At 46.1% G+C, this 21104-nt stretch overlaps 1 long non-coding RNA gene across 1 annotated transcript in view; it reads left to right on the forward strand.

The window, feature by feature from the left end:
* The window catches only part of LOC146855836 (uncharacterized), a 223324-nt gene extending 209199 nt beyond the window's left edge, over positions 1-14125 (forward strand). The window contains exons 3-5 of the long non-coding RNA XR_014981400.1: positions 13141-13278; positions 13615-13679; positions 14077-14125. This is a non-coding gene — a long non-coding RNA (uncharacterized LOC146855836). The remainder of the gene's footprint in view (positions 1-13140; positions 13279-13614; positions 13680-14076) is intronic.
* The last annotated feature ends 6979 nt before the right edge of the window (positions 14126-21104 follow it).

Here is a 21104-nt window from a genome sequence, read left to right on the forward strand (position 1 = left end):
AGTGTGTGCCCCGACTCTTAGGATCTGAAGATCTATCTCTTTCAGCCTTAGCTCATGAGCCATCCTCTGTTCCTCCTTCTCTTTCTCCAGCCTTGCTAAGTCCCATGTGAGCTGTCTTTTCTCCCTCCGGTCTGTTAACTCCACTTCAGATAAGCCACCGCTAGAGACAGTGCTGCCCTTCCTGGAAATGGTTCTGGGCCCCGCTACTAGGTTCCCCACCTCAGGTTGGTACAACCCAGCCCCCTCGCTGTCAGGCTCTCTATCCCTGTCCTCCTCCTCAGCCTTGCTTTCTCGTCGTGCCTCCCCCCAAGCCCTTAAGCTGGTTTGGAGTGCACCCTTCTTTGCTCCTGGGGGACAATACACCCCCTCCCGCTGACAAAACTCCCTGAGTTGGGCCACAGTATAGGTTTCCAGGTCTTCTAGCACAAACTCCATTTTGCCCACTCAGGTCAGAGGACAGTTATTTGCAGAAGCTATGCAGGGGGGTACCTTATATAATACCTCCTCCCACCACCAGAGTAAATTTGGAAAAAACAAAAACTCCCAATTAGGAAGGCCGCTTTGAGAAAACTCCAGGTGTAGGCCTATGGACTACCCACGGTTATTGTCGTGTATACGTAGGCACAGCTCAATCCCGCCGCTGAACACCAATTATGTTAGAAAAACCCCACTCCCACACCGGAAGAGGTGGTGGTAATGGGATTTTTCCAGACATACACTGTGGTAGCTTGGCTCGAGTGGTCAGGGGTCAGGCACCGTGTTAAGCATACGACATACCCACACAATAACCATGCGTGCATCCGTTCCAAAAACGACACTACACCTTAAAAATTATACTGAAAATATATCTTTATCTTCTTTTCTCTTAGTTGCTGATTAAATAAATAATAATACAATCACAGTACACAAGGCTTCTTCTTAAAAAGTGCAGGTCAAATAAATAATAACACTTTACAGGTGCAATAAATAGGATCAGGTCAAATAAATACTGTGAGGCAATAAATACTGTGCAGGAATAAGTTAGCTCAGGACAATAAATACATCACAGGAATAACTTAGATAAATACAATAAATACAGTACCCTCAATAAATAATATCAGCCAACAATGACATTTGTAAAATCAGATCACATTGAAAATACTATGGCTGATTTGGCCCAGTCACAGCTTGTGGTTAGATGGATGGCCTGAGGGGTATACTCCCTGGCTTGGACAAGGCTGAGGCCTAAACTGAGGTAGATCAAGGGGGAATCTAGTGATCTGGCTCTCCCACACTACACAACCCCTCTGTATTAGTCTCAGCTCACCCCTGGCACAATCAAGCTGGTTCCAGCACCTCTCTAGCCCCTAGGATGGTCTCTTAGGGCTTCACAGGGCCTTAGGCGCCCTCTATTCCACTTACTGCCCTTTCTATGAAGTTCCGACGCCGCTGGAGTCGTGTCGACGCCGTGAGGCGGTTCCGGTTCGATGTCGGCGGCCTCGGCTCAATGACAGTTCTTGTCGACGCCGGTATGCGGTTCCCGTTCGATGTCGGCGGCCTCGGCTCGATGTCGACCTCCGGTTCGATGACGTCTGGCAGTCTTGGCTCGATGTCGACTTCCGCCGGCTCCGGTTCGATGTCGGCGGCCTCGGCTCGATGTCGACCTCCGGTTCGATGACGTCGGGCAGTCTTGGCTCGATGTCGACTTCCGACGGCTCCGGAGTGCGATCTCCACTCCCGACCTCCGGTGCTCCTTTCCTCAGGTTCCGGCGACTCCGGAGTGCGACCTCCACTCCCGACCTCCGGCACGATTCTCTTCAGGTTCCGGCGACTCCGGAGTGCGATATCCACTCCCGACCTCCGGCACGCTTCACCTCGGTCTCCGGCGACTCCGGAGGGCGGACTTCACTCCCCCGTCGACGCCGCTCACTCGACCTCGGGTGACTTCCTCCTCGACCTCTGGTGCTCTCCACGACCTCCGTCGGCGCCCTCTCTCGACCTCGGGCGGCTCCGGGTACGACGTCTGCTTTCCAGTCAGCGCCGCTTCTCCACCTCGGGCTCCAGGTCTCTAGGCTTCTCGACGTCGGACTTCAGGTAGTTACCAGTAACCAGGTCAGGTACTTGCTGTTCTTTATTTTTAAGGCCTGTTCCTGCTGTCCAGGTCCTCAAGATGGTTTTTCTTGCTTTCTCCCACACAGGGCTCCAGGCTGGGCTCAGTCAGTAGGGACTAGTATCAAGGGTGGGTTTATGGACCCCACTCCAGGCACAAGTTTCCACCCCTGCTGCCTCACTCCTTCCTCCTTCAGGTTTCTGCTGCTCTCTCTTCACCAGTCAGGTGCCAACTGCCAGCTCCAACTGTCAACTCTGGCTTAGCTTCCCAACATTCCAAACCGCCTCCAACTGTCACAGGGTTCCAGAATGTTGCAGAAGGTTCTAGTAGGTTCCAGTGGGTTCTGATGATGTCACAGGTGGCCACCATTTTGTGCTCCAGGCCCTCAGACAGAAGTTCCAGGGGTAGATAAAATGGCTCCCTGAATCTGCATCAATACTAAAAAGTCTGGTGGTTCCCAAAAAGGAAAAAATACTAACAGGGTTTGAGGCAAAAGTGGGACAAAATAAATAATGATGAGGAGGGACCACCCAAAGGGCTGAAAGGTCTAACAATCAGATTATGTGTTTCTGGGCTGTGGCGTATTGTTTGTGTGAGCTCTTCCAGTGCCTTTCCCTGTATCTCAGTGTACCCATCTACTAGTTATGTCTCCCAGTGGCCGAGTCTCCACAGCCTTGCAGTCTCTCCTAGTGTCCATGGCACCCCCATCTCTCAGTCTCCTCCGTAATCAACGTTTTGTCAGTGTCTTCCTGAGTCCGTATCTCACTGCGTGCTCAGTGTCCCCCATGTGTCCCTTAGTATACATCTCCCTTAGTCTGTGTTTGCCTCGTCCCAGTCTTTTGGTATCCCTGCTCCCTTAAGTTTCCCAGTGTCCATGTCTACATTTGACCTGATAATATCAGCATGAAAATGACACTAGAGTGCAAACTATTTACCTGTAAACACCGGTACTGTGTGGTAACGCCTCACCAGCGCTTACGTTTAAGCTATTGGCATTGTTATGTACAATGCCAATAACTCAAACTCTCGTAAATACGAGACCTATTGCATTGCAAATGCTGGTTTATTTAGGGGCATCTATATTCCCTTGGCAGAGAACTTTAATAACATTGTTAACAAATAAGGCAAAAAGGGTGGGGGCCAACACCAACCCTTGTCTCACCCTTCTATGAATTGGAATTCAATCAGTTAAGTGTGTCTGGGTTACCCATCACACTTGCACGTAGGTGTTTTGTTCAAGCCTTATTAATTGACCAAGAAGGGCATCAGGAACCCTTAGGGTTTTTAGTGACTCCCATAAAAATCTGTGGGGACCAAGTCAAAGGCTGCTTTGCGGTAACAAAAGCTTTATACAGGTGACCTACTTGAAGCCAATATACTTCTAGATTATAAGGAGCCGTCGCAGGACTTGGTCTATGGTGATGAATTTGGATCTATACCTGGCTTGGTATGGGGATAACATCTCTGCACTCTCAATCCAGCTGTATAGTTTATTTAGCAGCTGCCTCGCATACACCTTTTGAAGAATATCCAAAAGGCTTATAGGCCTATAATTACCTGGGGCTTTTACGATCCCCGTTTATATAGATAGGTTAATTTCCACCCCTTTCCAAGTCTCAGAAATCAGAGCACCTGCTGCTATAGCATTACTCAAGTGGTTGACAAATGGGGACCAAACTGACATTTCATGATAAAGTAATTCAACAGGGATTTTATCTAGTCCTGGGCCTTGCCTATTTCAATTGCAGCAATAGCTACTCTAATCTCCTCCAGCTTAAAGTAGATGTCTGAGGACATAAGCTCAATTGGAGAGTGGTCATATAGTTTGGTGAAGTGATCTATACAAGCACCAGGGTTCAGGTAACAGTCAATCTGTAAGTTGGACCTGCTCCCATGAGCAATTGTTTTCCAAAATGACTGGCTATCACCGGACCTTGCAGCCACTACGAGGTCACTCCAGTTGGCTTCCTCCCACTTGTTCAATGCCCTTTTCAGTGTCCTCTTGTACAGGTATTTTGCAGTGTGAACTTCAGGGGGATGTTTGCTTTTTATAGCATTGATTAGCACCTTTTTGGCCAATCCACAATCCTTTGAGTACCAAAGATTACTATCTGCACTATGCATCTTAGTAGGAGATTTCCGTTTTAGTGGTCGAGTCAAGATTGTGTCTAGTAATGCTACCAATTTTGAGTGGATGTCAGAGATAGAGACCCGGGTTTTGCAAAGTATTTCTTAAGGACAAGACCTTCACAAATAGACCGTATATTTTGGTCTTTGTCCCTACGTTCCCGCTATTGAAGGCCACATACTGGACCTGTAATTGGTCTCATTATTGGCATAATTTGGGGTGCTATGGAGGCAGTATGGGTATTTGAACAGGTGCCCAAAAGTTTAAGGCATGGAGGGTAGTGATCACTCTTCTCTCTTTTGTCCACTTTGAAATCCTCCATTTTACCCCACATGGCAGCCTTGATCAAGATGTAATTGATTTAAGATTTTATTGGACCCTTCCTAAATGTTGGTGCCCCCAACTAGTCAGAAGCAGACCTGCCGTTACAAGCCCTCAGCCTCTGTACTGTTGTAAAGCGGACAACTTGCATGGCAGTCACTGAGCTCGGAACATAGGGTCTGGAATGAAGGGATGGTGGTATGTATACCCCAGCTTTCATCCTCGTCCTCCACTAACAAGTCATAGCTGTATATAAGTTCAAAACCTATAGTTAGCTCACCACCTATGATGACTACGTCCTTTGGATAAGTCGAACTAACAGAATGTTGTAAGATGGTCAGAGTAGATGATTCCATGCTCCTGCTTCTGGGTCTACAATAAAAATTGAACAAATACATGCAATTCTCCCTGCAAGTCGATTTTTAACCTCAAAATGTTAAAGTTTCAACTTGTATATTTAAGTAAATTTTGGCCCAAATTATAAGACCCCCATGATACCCTACCACAAACAGATGGCAAGGCTGTAAAAAGGTAAGTGATATAGACAGGTTTATGCAAGGTTCAATTGCCCAAGTCTCTTGAAACAGACTTGCATCAAATTGGACTATATATTCCCTTCAATCAGGTGCAAAGTCTTTGAATTTAATATCCGCAATGTTCCACAAGAGAATTTTAATTGCATCAATAGATGTGTGGTTTTGGCTAGTGTGGGCTGGTTTTGCAACTAATTCTACCTTGGAATATGTTAGTTAGAGGCAACGAAATTGGGGGAATCTTCATTTGACCCCATTGTTTTTTCCAAGTGAGGGGTAGTTGGTATTATGGTGCCAGGATCACTCTGATGGCATCTCTGTTTTGGGATAATTCCTAGTGCACAAGTAACCTGGTTCATAGGGGAACAGTGGTCCACTGGTAGATAATGCACCCCATTTAGTCAATCCAAATTTAAAGCAGTAACACTTTCAAGATCATCCTGCTGGTCTCTACCTTTAGATGGAATTCTAATGCCCCCGGTTACCGGGTTCGTATACCATCACTCCTGGGCATCCAGCAATGAAAAGGGCTCAAAATGTTTTTTGGTAGCTATATCAAATAGAGTTTGACCAGCGCTGTTGGTAAAAGTTTCTGATCAAAGGGCATCCCTATTGGAGGAAGGGGCAGGAGGCGGTCTATAAAAGTACCCTAGTGTTAATGCTTCAATTCTGACTGAGGAAAGGGTCATTAGGTTTAGCCGTCGTAGGAGCGGTTCCACTGTTGGGGTCTTAAAGTTTACTAGTACACAATCTACAAGGCAGTCTTTAGGGGGTATGCCTAGCTAGGGAACTTTTCTTGCACTTGAGTGAGTAGGTGGATTGGGCCTTCCCCTATCATCTTTCTGTTGGACCCTGGTGAGACTTCAGACTTGCGCCCCTGGTTTACCCTCTGAACCCTGTTCAGTTTTAGTTTCAGTCGAGCTGGACATTTTTGAGGGTATTTTAGACCTATCTTCTGGCTGCAGCACATTTTGGTGTATCGGCTCAGTGATGGAGAGGGGTCTATTGCACAGGTCTGGGGGAGGGGAGGCTTTTAAGGCCTCTATTTTGGTGCCTTGATGTCCAACACGTCGAGGTGAACCAATAAAGGGGCTAACTCTGCCCTTATTATATCCCTGAATCTGTCTATGCAGCTTTCCGGCATTTTAGACATAAGCTGTAATGTCACCTCGTGAGAACTCTTATTTGCTGAATGGAACTGGGACTAGGAAAGCTGGTCACCACACTATGAGGATTTATCTAGTTGTGCAATTGGATGTTTGGGAGACTCAGAGACTGGAGCCACTGGCCTAACGAAACTCGAGGGGCCTCCCTGCAAGGCACATGGAGGAGCCCCTTCCGGGCTAAATCAGGAGCTCTGCAGACAGAGTGCTGTGCTGAGGGGGCACCGTGGAGCTTGGGGGCCCCCCACCGCAGGCTGCAGGGGCATGTGTTACGCCCCTGACCGGAGCTTTCCCTTTCCTACTGATCTGTTTTGGGCGAGTTACCCTTTTGGATTTTGTAATAGTGATTTGGGAAGTGGTGTGTCCCAAGGAGTTTGTTATATCCTGCGTATGTGCTAATGTTACTCCTATCTTAGCTAGCTCCTAGCTGCTCAGCGAGTGTGAGTATTCTGAGTGGAAAGTTGGTGTGATAGAGATGCATGAAATGTTTGGGTGTCTGTGTGGTGAGGTGTGACAGTTGAAGATGGGCTAAGCAGCAGCCAGGTTGCTCCTGGTGGGGCTGCTTTACATAGAAACCATTCTGTAACTTATACTTAATAAAGAAACCACAAAGATACAACTCGGCTACGTCTGGAACATCACAACATAATTTTGGCTACGAGGATGGGATACGAACTCACGTGTGCAAAGCACAATGGATTAGCATTGAATTCTCAGGGTACATGTCACCCGTTGCTACACTTTACAAACTTTTTTAAAATGGTTTTTATAATGGGGAAGGATGGGTGATATGTATTTAGTGTCTATGTATTCATCTTCTCTGTTTCTTGGTTGTTCAGTCCCTCTCGAGATGTTGTATTTTATCTTGCATCCTTGGATTCTGGAATATTTTCTTTATTTGTACATACTTTGTGTATAGTTGTTCCCACTTAGCATTGTTTATTTTAGTTTCCATTTAAAAGGGAGAGGATATGTTATATCCTGCCTATTTACTAATGTTATTCCTATCTTAACTAGCTCCTAGCTGCTTAACCAGTGTGAGTGTTCTGAGTGGAATGTTGGTGTGATAGAGATGCATGGAATGTTTGGGTGTCTGTGTGGTGAGGTGTGACTGTTCAACATGGGCTGAGCAGCAGGCAGGTTGCTCCTGGTGCTGCTGCTTTACATAGAATCCATCCTGTAACTTATACTTAATAAAGAAACTACAAAGCTACAACTTGGCTATGTCTGGTACATCACAACAGAGTTGTTATCAATCTCTGTGCTGGGGGCTATTAGATGTGCCTGGTATAATATTTCTGGGGTAAAGCTAGGTGTCAATCTCTGAGATGTAGTCGCATCTGAGTCAGGTTCCAGGTGGGGTTCTAAAATGGAATGTGAGACCAGAAGAGGGGATCCTAAACTTAGCAACAACCTCCTCTCTGAGAGTGCTATCTTGGCCCTGACTACCCCTATTGCCCTCTCAAGCATGCGATCTATGGAGGTAAATCCTGAAGTTGGGGTGTTAGACAGAGCCCCTTCTGCTGGTTTCTTCTTCCCCATCCTAAACAATTGTGTATCCTGAAGTGAGCACTGTCTTTAGTTGTTAAAATGATGACCTGCTTTTGAACTAGGAGTACCTTATTGATGTTGGGACCAAGGAGGGTAGCCCAGCCCAGCCTCTTATGGGATATTATGGGCTAAGACAGGCTAACACGGGCCGGTCTTAGTCTGGTCTAAGCCCAGGCATGCGCGTCCCGCATGCATTCCGTGCTGCGGGACAACTCAAGTGGTTAAAAGCATGTCCGGCAGCTGGCCTCTTCTTGGCCCCACCTCCTCCTTGCTGCAGTCTAGGGGACGTAGGCCCAACCCAGGGGGATGCTGGCAAGCCCATGTGATCACAGGGAAGAGTGTTTCACAACCTGTGCTTCATGGACAACTCAAGCACTTGAAAACGCGTCGGACACTTGGCCTCTTCTTGGCCCTGCCTCCTACTCCTCGCTGCAGTCTGAGGGACTTAGTACCATCCCAGGCTGGATGCGGGCAAGTCCTTGTTCGGGCAGGGAAGGGCGCTTGACAACCCACCTAGAGTGATTTACTCCCTAAATTTAGTGTAGTTTGATCACTTATTATGTAGGTGTGCTTATAACAAATGACAAAACATGACAAAACATAATATATTATAAAGCATATATTAAAACTTGGTTGATGGGACTCAGTCATTGCTTGTGGTGTGCTCTTACTGTACCTTCTATGCAGGTGCTCTACTCACTACCCACATATGCTGGTTATGGTTTATCGCAGGGATATCACAACTGGAAGGTTAGGTCTTGACACCTTCTACCAACGCACAGGGCCATGGTTTTGGATCATGTGTGTGGGTGGTGATGCGGGTGTTTGTGCCATGAGGGGGTTGGGTTGGTGTGTGTCCTTACCATCAAATTCTTGTGCTGGTTTAGAAAACTGGCCTTACGATTTTTATGATTTTCAGTCACCTTGCAGTCATTCATAGGTTTTGCAGAATTGCTTTTTTCCCTTTGCCGTCTCTGTCATTTTCCGCCATTCGTTTACTCGTTGACGAACACTGTGCAATAATATCGCCCACAGTGGGAGCGATCTTGCACAAAGAAAGAGAGATCTGCAAATGAGGACTATTGACAACCTTGTCCAAAATGCTGTCCTAGACAATATAATTTCCTTTCCTTCTCTGAAATCATCTTGACAAAGGCTCTTTCCTCGTCATCAAGTGTATTGTTTACTGCTGTCCCCGGCACAATACAGAAATAGACATCTGAGAATTTGCTTGGAGTGTGGGACAATGGACTGCACAATAGAGCTCATTAGAGGGATTCAAACCATCCAAGGGAATCAGCTGGGCTTGCCGGGACAGACAATCAGTATTCAGCCATCGACCCAAAATCTGATGACAGTCAAGTTTTTTCCAAGTTTCAGGGCACAAGGCCTCCTTTATCTGGACTGCTGGCAGTGCACTTTGCAAATAGTTCGCGAAACAAGGGTGTGCTTCCTTCAGAGGTTGTATCACAAAATATCAACCAAAAAAATGCGCAGTCCAAAATATCAATTTACACAATATCAAGGTAAGTATACATAGGGTAGGATAGATTTACTACCCTGACTCCGCATATAGGAGCCAGGTTTGTGAAATTATTGGTGAGGCTCAGGTTAAATGTTCAATTTTTTATTATAAATATAAAAGAATTGCAAGTGGGATAGGTGTACAGCTATGTACGCACTTTAGAAATGTATTCAGTCAAATCATTGGCAAGTTATTTTAAAATGCAATGAATGTTTATAGATGCAATATTGAGGGACAAAATATCAAAGATATAATATATTTACTGTACCTAACCCCACATATAGATACTTTGGATGATTTAAATATATACATTCACTGAAAAACCATAGGTTTCAGGGAGGTTATAGTTAGAAATTAGCATTTAAAAAACCTTTGAAATTCACTGAAAAAAACATAGGTTTCAGGGACGTTATAGTTAGTTGGACATTTCACTCGTCCAAAAACAGAGAAATTCCAACGTTCTAGTTAGTAGAGCTAACTATAACTCGTGCCCCCACAATGCACTGCTGATGACGGCACATATTACATCACTCATGACATGGTCAGTGACATCACTGATGACATTACTGATGAGTTCACCGATGACATCACTGATGACATCACTGATGACATCATCCAGTGAATGTGTGTTTCTGTATAGTTTAAATATATTTTATACATGTTAATGCCAAGGTGTATTGAAGAATGTGCTGGTGTATAAGTGTGTAGGTGGAGCATTTAATAGGTGTGTGACTGACTGTATAAGTTAGTGATTAAATCTGTCTTACTGAATGCATGGGTTAGTGATTAAACTGTGTGAATGTCTGTATCAGTCTCTCAGTTGTTGTGTAAGCTGCTGCATGGGTTGATGATTAGGTACATGACTGTCTATATGGATTACTTATTAGTTGCATGAGTATCTGTATGGGTGCCTCAGTGTGTGTGTGGGGGTGGATGGGTGGTGTGTGCCTTTTTGCCTACATGTGGGAGTGGATAATTTACTGGGTATATGGTTTCAATAGTGCATGTGGAAATAGCTGTATAGGTGAGTGAGTGTGTACATCAGTGTGTTGGTGAGTGAATGTATGTCTCATTGGAATATGTGTGAGTAACTACATATGTGAAAGGCAGTATATGTGAGTGTTGGAGTATAGAAATGACTATATGTGAGAGTGAGTAATTGTGAGAGTGGCTGTATAAATGAGTGTGTGCTTGTGTCAGTGATTGCATAAGAGAGTAAGTACATGTTAGTAGCTGTACGAATAGGTTAGATGGTGAATGTATAACTGTATACGTGAGTAAATTGCTGTGTTATTGATTCTTTACATAACTAGCTAGGTGTGTCAATAACTCTATGGATGAGTGGCGGTGTATGAGTAACTGTATGGGTGAATGAATGAATGTGTGTGTGTATAGCTAGGAATTAGTCTGTGGGTATATAGTAACCAATTGATTTGTCTATGGTTTTGAAAATGGTAGTCTGTATTTTAGACTGGGTGTATCAAAGGTTATATTAGGGTGTGAGGAGGTGCATCAGATACGTGGATGATGTAATCAGTGATGTCATTTGAGATGTCGTGAGTGATGTCATCAGTAAGGTCACTGACCATGTCATGAGTAATCTAATATGTGACGTCATCAGCAGTGCATTGCGGGGGCGCGAGTTATAGTTAGCTCTACTAACTATAACGTTGGAATTTCTCTGTTTTTGTACGAGTAAAATGACCAACTAACTTTAACGTTCCTGAAACCTATGTTTTTTTCAGTGAATTTCAAAGGTTTTTTAAATGCTAATTTCTAACTATAACATCCCTGAAACCTATGGTTTTTTCAGTGAATTTCAAAGGTTTTGTAAATGCTAATTTCTAACTATAACGTCTGTAAAACCTATGGTTTTTTCAGTGAATTTCAAAGGTTTTTTAAATGTTAATTTCTAATTATAATGTTCATTAAACCTATAATTTTTTCAGTGATTTTAAATTATCATTCCATTCTCAACCTGGTCAAAACAGCCAATATCGCCAGTTTTCCAGCAATAGCTCCCGCCAAAACAAATTGCCACAAATGAGAGCAACAACTAATGCAAATAATATGCAGAGTAGGCATTCCTGTACAAAAATAACACGAAAACACCACTTCCCAATATCTTCAACGAGCAGCCAACTCTGCGGTGCATTCCAAAAACAGGTGATAAGCTGCGTTAGCAGTAGTAATATAACATCTGCCTTTTACTGGTGCAAAGTAGGACGACTACCTACAGTGTGAAAGGGAGCCCAGTCCAGAATCACATCTTAAGACCAACACATGTCATAGAGCTACTGTTCATGCACCTCCGACACCCAAGTAGGCCACAAAACTCACTGCCACCACTCTCAGGACCTCCACCCAGAACACCCCCCTTACTATCACCGAGGCAGCGCACAACAGGACAGCGGACCTTCCAAAAACAGCATGGCCCCTCACCCACACAATAGCTCAATGCAGGGAGATGTGGCAACCAAACAAGTGACCCGCCAATAATAATGCACACAATACCAAGAGTACAGGGTGACACATTGGTGCTTGCGGCCCAGGTGGCGGCACCACTACAACAGGGACACCCGCATCAATTGATTCCTCATACAGGCCAGGACAGAACCATGCCCAGAGCTCCCGAATCATTGTTCACAGCCTCACGGAGGACTGGTATACGGCAGGCCAGCCCAATCCGTTTACACATACAGGGAGGAACAACAACACTACATGGCCCAGCTTTTCATTGTAGTGATCTGCTGCTCACAGGTCTAGTTCTCAGTATGCCACAGCAACTCCCTGATGGCTGGTTAACACCGACACCACACCCATCAAGCACAGGCGTCACAGGACACGTGACTCTGCCAATAAAAACAACTGGAAGCACGTGCTCCACGGGGCAGTGAATTTTGGTCCACTGAGGTAGGGGCATTGTAAGTGCTGAGCGGGTGTACAGCCTGCAATGATGCCCATCCCAGTGGTCCGGACAGCTAATGTTTTGTGTGCCCTGCTGGACCGCAGTGTAAGCCTGAGCCATCGACCAGTGGGGGCCTACTGCCACGTGTGTGGCCTCACTGAGTTAGTGGCACCGCAAGGACTGAGCGGGTGTGCAACCTGCGATGATGGTGGGTGCACTGGTATGTCCTCTGCCACGGCAAAATCAAGATGCAGTACCAAATGTAAGACCTGTTGGCCTTCGGAGTGGGGCTGCATGATGTGGAGGGTGCCCTGTCCGCAAAAAGGTGAGCAGTGAGGCCTGCGTGCGCAGGGGCGGGCAGACACCTCTGGGCAGAGGGAGTGGATGGGGTGCAGCAGCCTGGGTGCGCAGCAGCGGGCAGACACCTCTGGGCAGTGGAAGTGGATGATGTGCAGCAGCCTGGATACACAAAGGTGGGACAGCGATTTAGGCGTGCGTAGTCGTATATACTCTGCCATTCCTGATTCTGTACTGTTTCAGATGTGGGAGCTTGAGGGCTCCACTAGGTTCCGGCACATGATTGGAGACACAGTGGTGGCGTAAAGGTGTGCTGTGAGGGTTTTGTCCACAGTGTGGGCCCTCACTGTCCCTCCTCATCTCTTCCTTTCTCTCCCTCACTTTCTCTCTCTCTTCCTTTCTCTCTCACTCTACCTCTGTTTCTCTCTTTCTCACACTCTTTCTCTCTTTCTCTCTCTCTTCCTCTCTCTCACTGTTTCTCTCTCTCTTCGTCTCTCTCACTCTTTCTCTCTGTCTTGTCTTCCTCTAACTTTTTCTTTCTTTCTTTCTCTCTCTTCCTCTCTCTCTCTCTCTCTCCTTTGATGGACGCATGACGCACAATCTTATCTTGCTTTTTGTCTAGCAGGCCTGCGATGATGCGTGGCCATCCTGCAATCAACACTTACCCTGAATTGTGAGCTCGGCTTCACTGCGTGTACACAATGGGTGAGGAGGTTGCTTCGGCACATGGTGGACCCTCTTCGACACACACCGGTGGCGAAAGGTGAGCAGAGAGGCTTGTTTGCGCCGTGGCGGGCAGTCACCTCCGGGCACTGGGAGTGGATGGGGAGCAGCAGCCTTGATGCGCAGCAGCGGGCAGACAAATCTGGGCAGTGGGAGTGGATGGGATACAACAGCCTGGGTGCGCAGAGGCGGGCAGACACCTTTGGGCGGAAGGAGTCGATGGTGTGCAACAGCCTGAGTGCGCAGGCCAGACAGACACCTCTGGGCAATGGGAGTCGATGGGGTGCAGCAGCCTGAGTGCGCAGGGGCGAAACAGAGAATTACGCATGTGCAGTTGTATGTACTCTGCCATCACTGTTTCTATACTATGTTTCAGATGACTAAACTTGAGGGCTGCATTATATCACGGCACGTGGTTGGAGACACACCGGTGGCAGAAAGGTGAGCTGTGAAGATTTTCTCCACAGTGTCAACACTTAATCTCCCTCTTCATCTCTTCCTTTCTGTCACTCACACTCTTTCTCTCTCTTATTCTCTATCTCTTCCTTTTTCTCTCTCACACTTTCTCTCTTTCTCTGTCTCTTCCTCTCTCATTGTTTCTTTCTCTCTTCCTCTCTCTCACTCTTTCTTTCTCTCTGTCTCACAGTTTCTCTCTTTCTCTCTTCCTTGGATCTCACCCTTTCTCTCTGTCTCTCTCTCACTCTTACTCTCTTTCTCTGTCTTCCTCTCTCTCTTACTCTTTCAATCTCTCTCTCTTCCTCTCTCTCACTCTTTCTCTCTCTCTCTCTCCTTTGCTAGACGCATGACGCGCCATCTTATCTTTCTTTTTGTTTTGCAGGCTGTGATTCACAAATTGTCGACGGATGACACGCCATACCTGTACCTACTTTTATTTTGTTCTTTTGGTTAAATAAAATGTATTATATGTAAATCCATATTTGTCCAACCTCACAAGCATCTTCTTATTAATAATTGTACGACATTAGCCAATTTTTTACGTTCCAGATTCCCTAACCTGACTGTCACATTTGTTTGTGGGGGTGAGGGGGATGGGGAACAAGGAGCTGCTGCTGGGGGGTGTCAGAGCAGTGTTGGGTGTCCGACCTGCATGATCGTTGGCTCCATTGCATCTGTTCTCAGAGACTTAAGAGCCGGCAGGCTGGCTCGTAGATGAAGAGCTGCAAGCCGACTGGCTGGCTCGTAGAGGGAGAGCCGCGGCCCGTCAGTTTTCAGAGGGAGAGCTGCGGGCCAGCTCGCAGAGGAACAGCTGCAGGCCGACAGGTAAAGGGAAAGGTGCTGGCCGTCGGCTTCCAAAGGGATAGCTGAGGAACAGTGATGTGGGGAGAGGGAGCGTGAAGGGGGTATCTCGCAGAGAGAGACCTGCGGTATATTTCCAGTCTTGGCTTCACAGATACAACTGCGGGCCTGAGAAGTCGCACCCAAAGAGCTGCGAGCCGACCGGTGGTTGGCAGAGGAAGACTTGCAGGCCCAAGAAGGTTGTTAGGGGTATGCTGGTGATATGTGAGGAGGGTGTGTTACCTGCTGATGTAGGGAGAGGCAGTGTGAAAGGGGTATCTCGCACAGACACAGCTCCGGTACGTTTTCAGAGTTGCCTCGGACAGATGCGAGCTGATGGACTGAATCACAAAATGGCTTTTCAATGCTCATATAGTGTGACATATCAACAGTTCGCACCCAGGCTCGCAGAGGGACAGCTGCGGCCCCTGGGCTCGACTCGCAGAGGGAGAGCTACGAGCCGTCCGCTCCCAATGGAGCAGCAGCGTAGTAGCTCACAGAGGTAGAGGCACAGCAGTGTACTAGCTCGCAAAGGTAGAGAGATGCGAGCCAACGGACTGGCTTCTAAAGGCATAGCTGCAAAGCGGTGATGTGTGGAGAGGGAGCGTGAAACGGGAATCTCGCACAGACAGAGCTCCGGCATATTTTCAGTATTGCCTCGCAGAGGTAGAACTACGGAGATATATGAGCTGATGGACTGAATCACAAAATGGCTGCCAACACTTCCTAGTCTCAACAGTTTGCAGCCAATGATCCGCAAGCTCCTGCTCGTAACGCCTCAACCAATCAGATGTACAGATATCAAGATTTGAGAATTCTGACAATATGATATTTCTCAAAAACTACTGAACGGATTTACCCCATTTAAACAAAAGCGTGCTTTCTGCACCACGACCTTTCTCCCTGCCAAATGTGGCACGTCCGCTCACAAAGAGGCCCAGCAGCGTATTAGCTCGCAAAGGTAGAGAGCTGCAAGCTGACAGTCTGCCTTCTAAAGGCATAGCTGCGAGCTGGTGATGTAGGCAGAGGGAGCGTGAAAGGGGTATAAACAAAAGCTTGCTTTCTGGACCATGACCTTTCTCCCTGCCAAATGTGGCGCGTCCGCTCACAAAGAGGCACAGCAGCGTACTAGCTCGCAAAGGTAGAGAGCTGCGAGCCGATGGACTGCCTTCTAAAGGCATAGCTGCGAGCTGGTGATGTGGGCACAGGGAGCATGAAAGGGGTATCTTGCACAGACAGAGCTACGGTATATTAAATTGCCCCCAGCACCTTTGTTTTATATTTTCACTCAATGCGAGACACAAGATGGCTGCTAACACTTCCTGGTTTGAAGTGTTAGCAGCCAATCAGAGGACACTTCCTGGTTTGAAGAGTTAGCAGCCAATCAGAGGCAAGCTTGTGCTCGGGAGTTAAGCTCCGCCCAGATATATATATATGTATATATATATATATATATTCACTTAAAAAACCATAGGTTTCACACATGTTATAGTTAGCTGGACATTTCCCTCATAAAAAACCAATGAAATTCCCCCGTTATAGTTAGTGCAGGCAACTATAACTCACGCGACCGCAATCCTCTGCTGATGACGGCAGATATTCCATCACTGTATTTAGACACCTATTTACCCATGTCTTCTTCCATTAATCTTTAGCTATACATATATTGCAAATATTTATTTTTCAGAAAGACACATATTTAATCAGTGATGTAATACCTGACGTCATCAGCAGAGGATTGCGGTCGCGTGAGTTATAGTTGCCTGCACTCACTATAACGGGGGAATTTCATTGGATTTTTACGAGCTAACTATAACATGTGTGAAACCTATGGATTTTTAAGTGAATATAGATATATATATATATGTGTGTATATATATATATGTGTGTATATATATATTCACTGAAAAAAACATAGGTTTCAGGGTTGTTATAGTTAGCTGGACTTTTCACTTGTACAAAACCATTGAAATTCCCCCGTTATAGTTAGTTCAGCTAACTATAACTCGCGCGCCCGCAATCCACTGCTGATGACGTCACATATTACATCACTCATGACATGGTCAGTGACATCACTCATGACATCACTGATGACATCTCAAATGAAATCACTGATGACATCACTGATGATGTCATCCATTGAGTAGGTGTTTCTGAACAATTTTAATATGTTTAATATAAATAGGTAAAGGCCTGTTGAAGAATAAGTGGGTGTACAAATGTGTAAATGGATAATTTTCTAGGTGGGTAATTCACTGGAAAAGTGAGTCATTAAATGTATCTTACTGCAGACTAGTGACTAAACTGTGTGAATGTCTGTATGTGTCTGTGTGTAGGTGTATAAGTGGCTGCATGGTTTTGTGAATAGCTATATGAGTGTCTATATGGGTTATTGATTGGTTGTCTGAGTATCAGTATGGGTTCCTGAGTGTTTGTGTGGGTACGGTGTGTGTGACTCTATGAATAGATGTGTGAGTGGGTGATTCTATGGGTACATGGTTTTAAGAGTGCATTTGTGATGGACTGTATGGTTGAGTGAGTGTATGTATGGGTGTGTTAGGGATTGAATGTATATCTCAGTAGTACATTTGTGACTAACTACATATGTGAAAGGCAGTATATATGCGTGTAAGAGTATATAAGTGGGTAGATGTGAGAGTGTGTGATTGTGAGAGTGACTGTATGGATGAGTGTGTGCTTGTATCAATGTTTTTATAAGAGCGTAATAATGTGATACTATTTTTATGAGTAAGTAAACTTGAGTGTGTTTTACTGCATAGGTGAGTAAATGGGAGTCTGATTATTTGCATGACTGAGTAGGTGTAAGAGTAGCTCTATGGATACTTGTTAGTGTGTGAGTGTCTATATAAGTGTTTAAATGTATATGATAGTTTTGTACGGAGTGACTGTAAGTATGAGTGACTGTACAGGTGAGCGAGTGAAGGTATATGAAGACCTTAGAGTTAATATGTGGGTATGTAATGATTGGTATTGCAGTATATATGTTTTTGAAAATGGAACTCTTACATTTTTAGTCTGTGTATCAAAGGTTATATTAGGGTGTGAGAAGATATGGTAATTATTTACATGGATGATGTCATCAGTGATGTCATTTGAGATGTCATCAGTGATGTCATGAGTGATGTCACTGACCATGTCATGAGTGATGTAATATGTGACGTCATCAGCAGTGGATTGCGGGCGCGCGAGTTATAGTTAGCTGAACTAACTATAACGGGGGAATTTCAATGGTTTTGTACAAGTGAAAAGTCCAGCTAACTATAACACCCCTGAAACCTATGGTTTTTTCAGTGAATTTCTGAGGTTTTTTAAATGCTAATTTCTAACTATGCCTACAGAGATAGGACATGTGAAGAAAGAAGAAAAAATGCACAGAAAGAAAAAAAAAGTGCAGAAAGAAGCAACAGAAGTCCTCAAAGACGAAGAAAAGTGCAGGAAGAAGGATAACGTGTAGAAAGAACAAAAAGAAGAGCAGAAAGAAGCCTTGTTGCAAAATCATCCTGTACCCTCAACTTTTTCAGACGGATACTGGTGGTAACTGAGTCTGACTAACCAGTCCTAGAGCCAGTGCTAGGTTAAAAGACACTTAGAATACAGTGAAAACACCTACATACACTAGGGAACATTATGCGTTGGGGTCCCCCTGTGATTAGCATGACCTCCTCTGTAAGCCCCTAGTATATAATAGGGCAGGGGGATTAAAACTACCTCTTAAAACAGGCCACAGGGCGTTTTTACACACGTTAACTCAGGCCCCGTCCCCTCCCTTCACCACTGTGTAAACACGCCCTGTGTCCGTTTTTAGTTGGGAGATTAAGTTCATTTGAATCCTGAGGGCCCCTAGGGTCCAACTAGCCCACTAGGTACCTCCAGTAAGTGCCACAGAGCTGCGTTGCAGAGAGGTGTAAAAAGTGGCAAGGCCTGGACCACCTCTCTGCAATGCAGCTTAGTGGCGCTTACTGGAAGCACTTGGTGGGCTAGTTAGCCCCCAGGGGTCCTCAGTATTGAAGGAAAATTATATCCCCAATTTAAAACGTGCCATAGTGCGTGTTTGCACACGTCACCTCAGGCCCCGTCCCCTCCCATCACCACTGTGTAAACGCGCCCTGCGGCTGTTCTAAGTTGAGAGATTAAGTCCCCTTGAATCCTAAGGGTCCCTAGGGTCAAACTAGACCACTAGGTACCTCGAGTAAGCGCCAAAGAGCTGCGTTGCAGAGAGGTGTAAAAAGGGGCTTGGCCTCAGAACACCTGTCTGCAGCGCAGCTCCCTGGTGCATACTGGAGATGCCTGTTGGGCTATTTGGCCCTCAGGGACCCTCAGTATTGAAGAGGAATTAATTCCCCAACTTACAACTCGCCAGGGGGCGCGTTTGCAGAGTGCTGCAAGGAGGGGGCGTGGCCTCCGGCACGATGCCAGTCTTTTATTTATTTTAATTTTTTAAGAAGGGGGGCTGTGTGGTTCCCCTTCTTATTCTAATTTATTGGCCCTGATGACCCCATCCACCAGGGCCTGTCTCCTAATTATATTTTTTTGACCCCAATCCCCAGGGCCGGCCACTGTTTTTTATTATTTTTAAAAAATATATATTTATAGACACACCTAGGACATGCTGGACAAACCGTACGTACCTATCACCATGACGATTTGCGTGAAATTAATTAAAAGGCGACTATGCATACAATGAATCCACGTGGAATGTATTTACACCACTAGTGAAGCTCTGACATGTCTGATGCCCTACCGTGCCTAATCCCGGTAGACACCCTTGTCGTTTATTTATACAAACATGGGTAGCTATTGACGGGCACATTTAATACACATGCACACCAAGCCATTCAAAGGGGATTCGACAAAAATTCGACCAAAACTATGTAAGAAACCCCCCTCACGGTTAATGAAACACACATCCACTGCCGGATGTGTAATACTTTTTATTTTACTCTCTGGAAAGGGGACGAACATCACTTGAGAGTCACAGCGCGCTCCTGGCAGAGCCCAATGCTGTGTTACACACACCATTGCCTGCCGAGTGCCACACACCTCTGTGTTGTATTCCACCAGCTAGTGCATATGCTATGACACTCTCTAGCCCATGTGCACTGTAACACCACCCCGTGAATATGTCATGCCACACTTGTCTTCGCACGGGTTATATTGCACCATCTAACGTGCCTTCCTCGATGCCTATGTTATAACGCACAGTGCTATGCCATACATATTACAATCTGGGATCCATATCTTTGTCACAGTGCATATGCAACGTTACACTCCCCAGCACATATTTTATATTACAACTTTAGAGACTAGTTAGGTTACACAACACTGCCCTGTGAATATTACACTCCAAGGCGCACATCGCATAGCACATGCTAGTGCCTGTTCTATCTCGCGCTCTCCAATGAATCTGTCATTGCGCACAATGTATTGCATATTATATTTCACGCCCGGTTCATCTTATATCACACTTTTTGGTGCATAGTTTATACCATACACTATATCTAGTTTTCATTTTCAATCGTGCTCTCAGGACTATGTTCTATATAACACTGTGTTCACCTACCCTTTTCACGGGCATTACATTTTGCGATAGGGGGTGGAGGGTCAGGGGGTGTTTCTGCCAAGTGAGCCCGGAGTCACAGTCACAAACGTCCTCTTCTTCCTGAATAAAAGTGAGATTATGCTGCATACTTGTTCATATTTTAAGTAGTTCGCACAGACACACGTTTTGAAAACAATAAAGTTCCTAATACCCACCTTCTCTGAACAGTTAGCTTGCTGCCCCATCCCCCTCCTCCCTATCCTCTGTTGTGTGAATCCATGGACTAGCCTCCTCCCTCCTGCCATGCATGGTCTGATGTGCTGCCACTGCCCTCAATTTAGTATGATGTACCAGTCCCCTCCTCCTGCCCTCCATTGCCCAATTCTATGCCCCATCATTGACCTCCTGCTTAAACTCTGTGCTTAGCTTGCTGCCCCTATTCTCCTTCCCCCTGCCCTCCGATGTCTTTGTGCATGCCCCTGCTCCGTCCTTTTTGCCCACCATGTTCCATGGACCTGCCACTCCTATCTACTCTGAGTGTTCTGTTGAGCTGCCACTCCCCTCCCACCTGCCTAGCATGGTCAGATGACTGTAACCTGTCCCTGCCACCTCCACCCTGCCTGTCCACATGCCATGCCCCTATCCTCTTCCTCCTCTCCTACATGGTCCATTGTACTGCCACACCCTTCTGCCCTCCCTGGTCTGTTGTGCTGCAACTCCTCCTCCTGCCTGCCCCGTGCGGTCTGTTGTGAGGCCCCATCCCCTGAACTTTCTTGTCTGTGCACAGGTCCTGACCCTCCCTTCTATCCTCCATCGTCCTTTGTGCATGCCCCTGCACCCTCCTTCTTGCCCATCATAGCCATTGTGCTGCCACTAACCATCCCACTTGCCATGCATGGTCTTCTGTGCTGCCATGACCCCTCCCACCTTCCCTGTGTGGTCAGTTAGCTGCCCCTGACCCACTCCCACCTTCCCTCCATGGTCTGTGTGTATGCCATCACAGTCTCACT

The sequence above is a fragment of the Triturus cristatus genome, chromosome 4_1 (assembly GCF_964204655.1).
Source record: "Triturus cristatus chromosome 4_1, aTriCri1.1, whole genome shotgun sequence".
Classification (NCBI taxonomy): domain Eukaryota; kingdom Metazoa; phylum Chordata; class Amphibia; order Caudata; family Salamandridae; genus Triturus; species Triturus cristatus.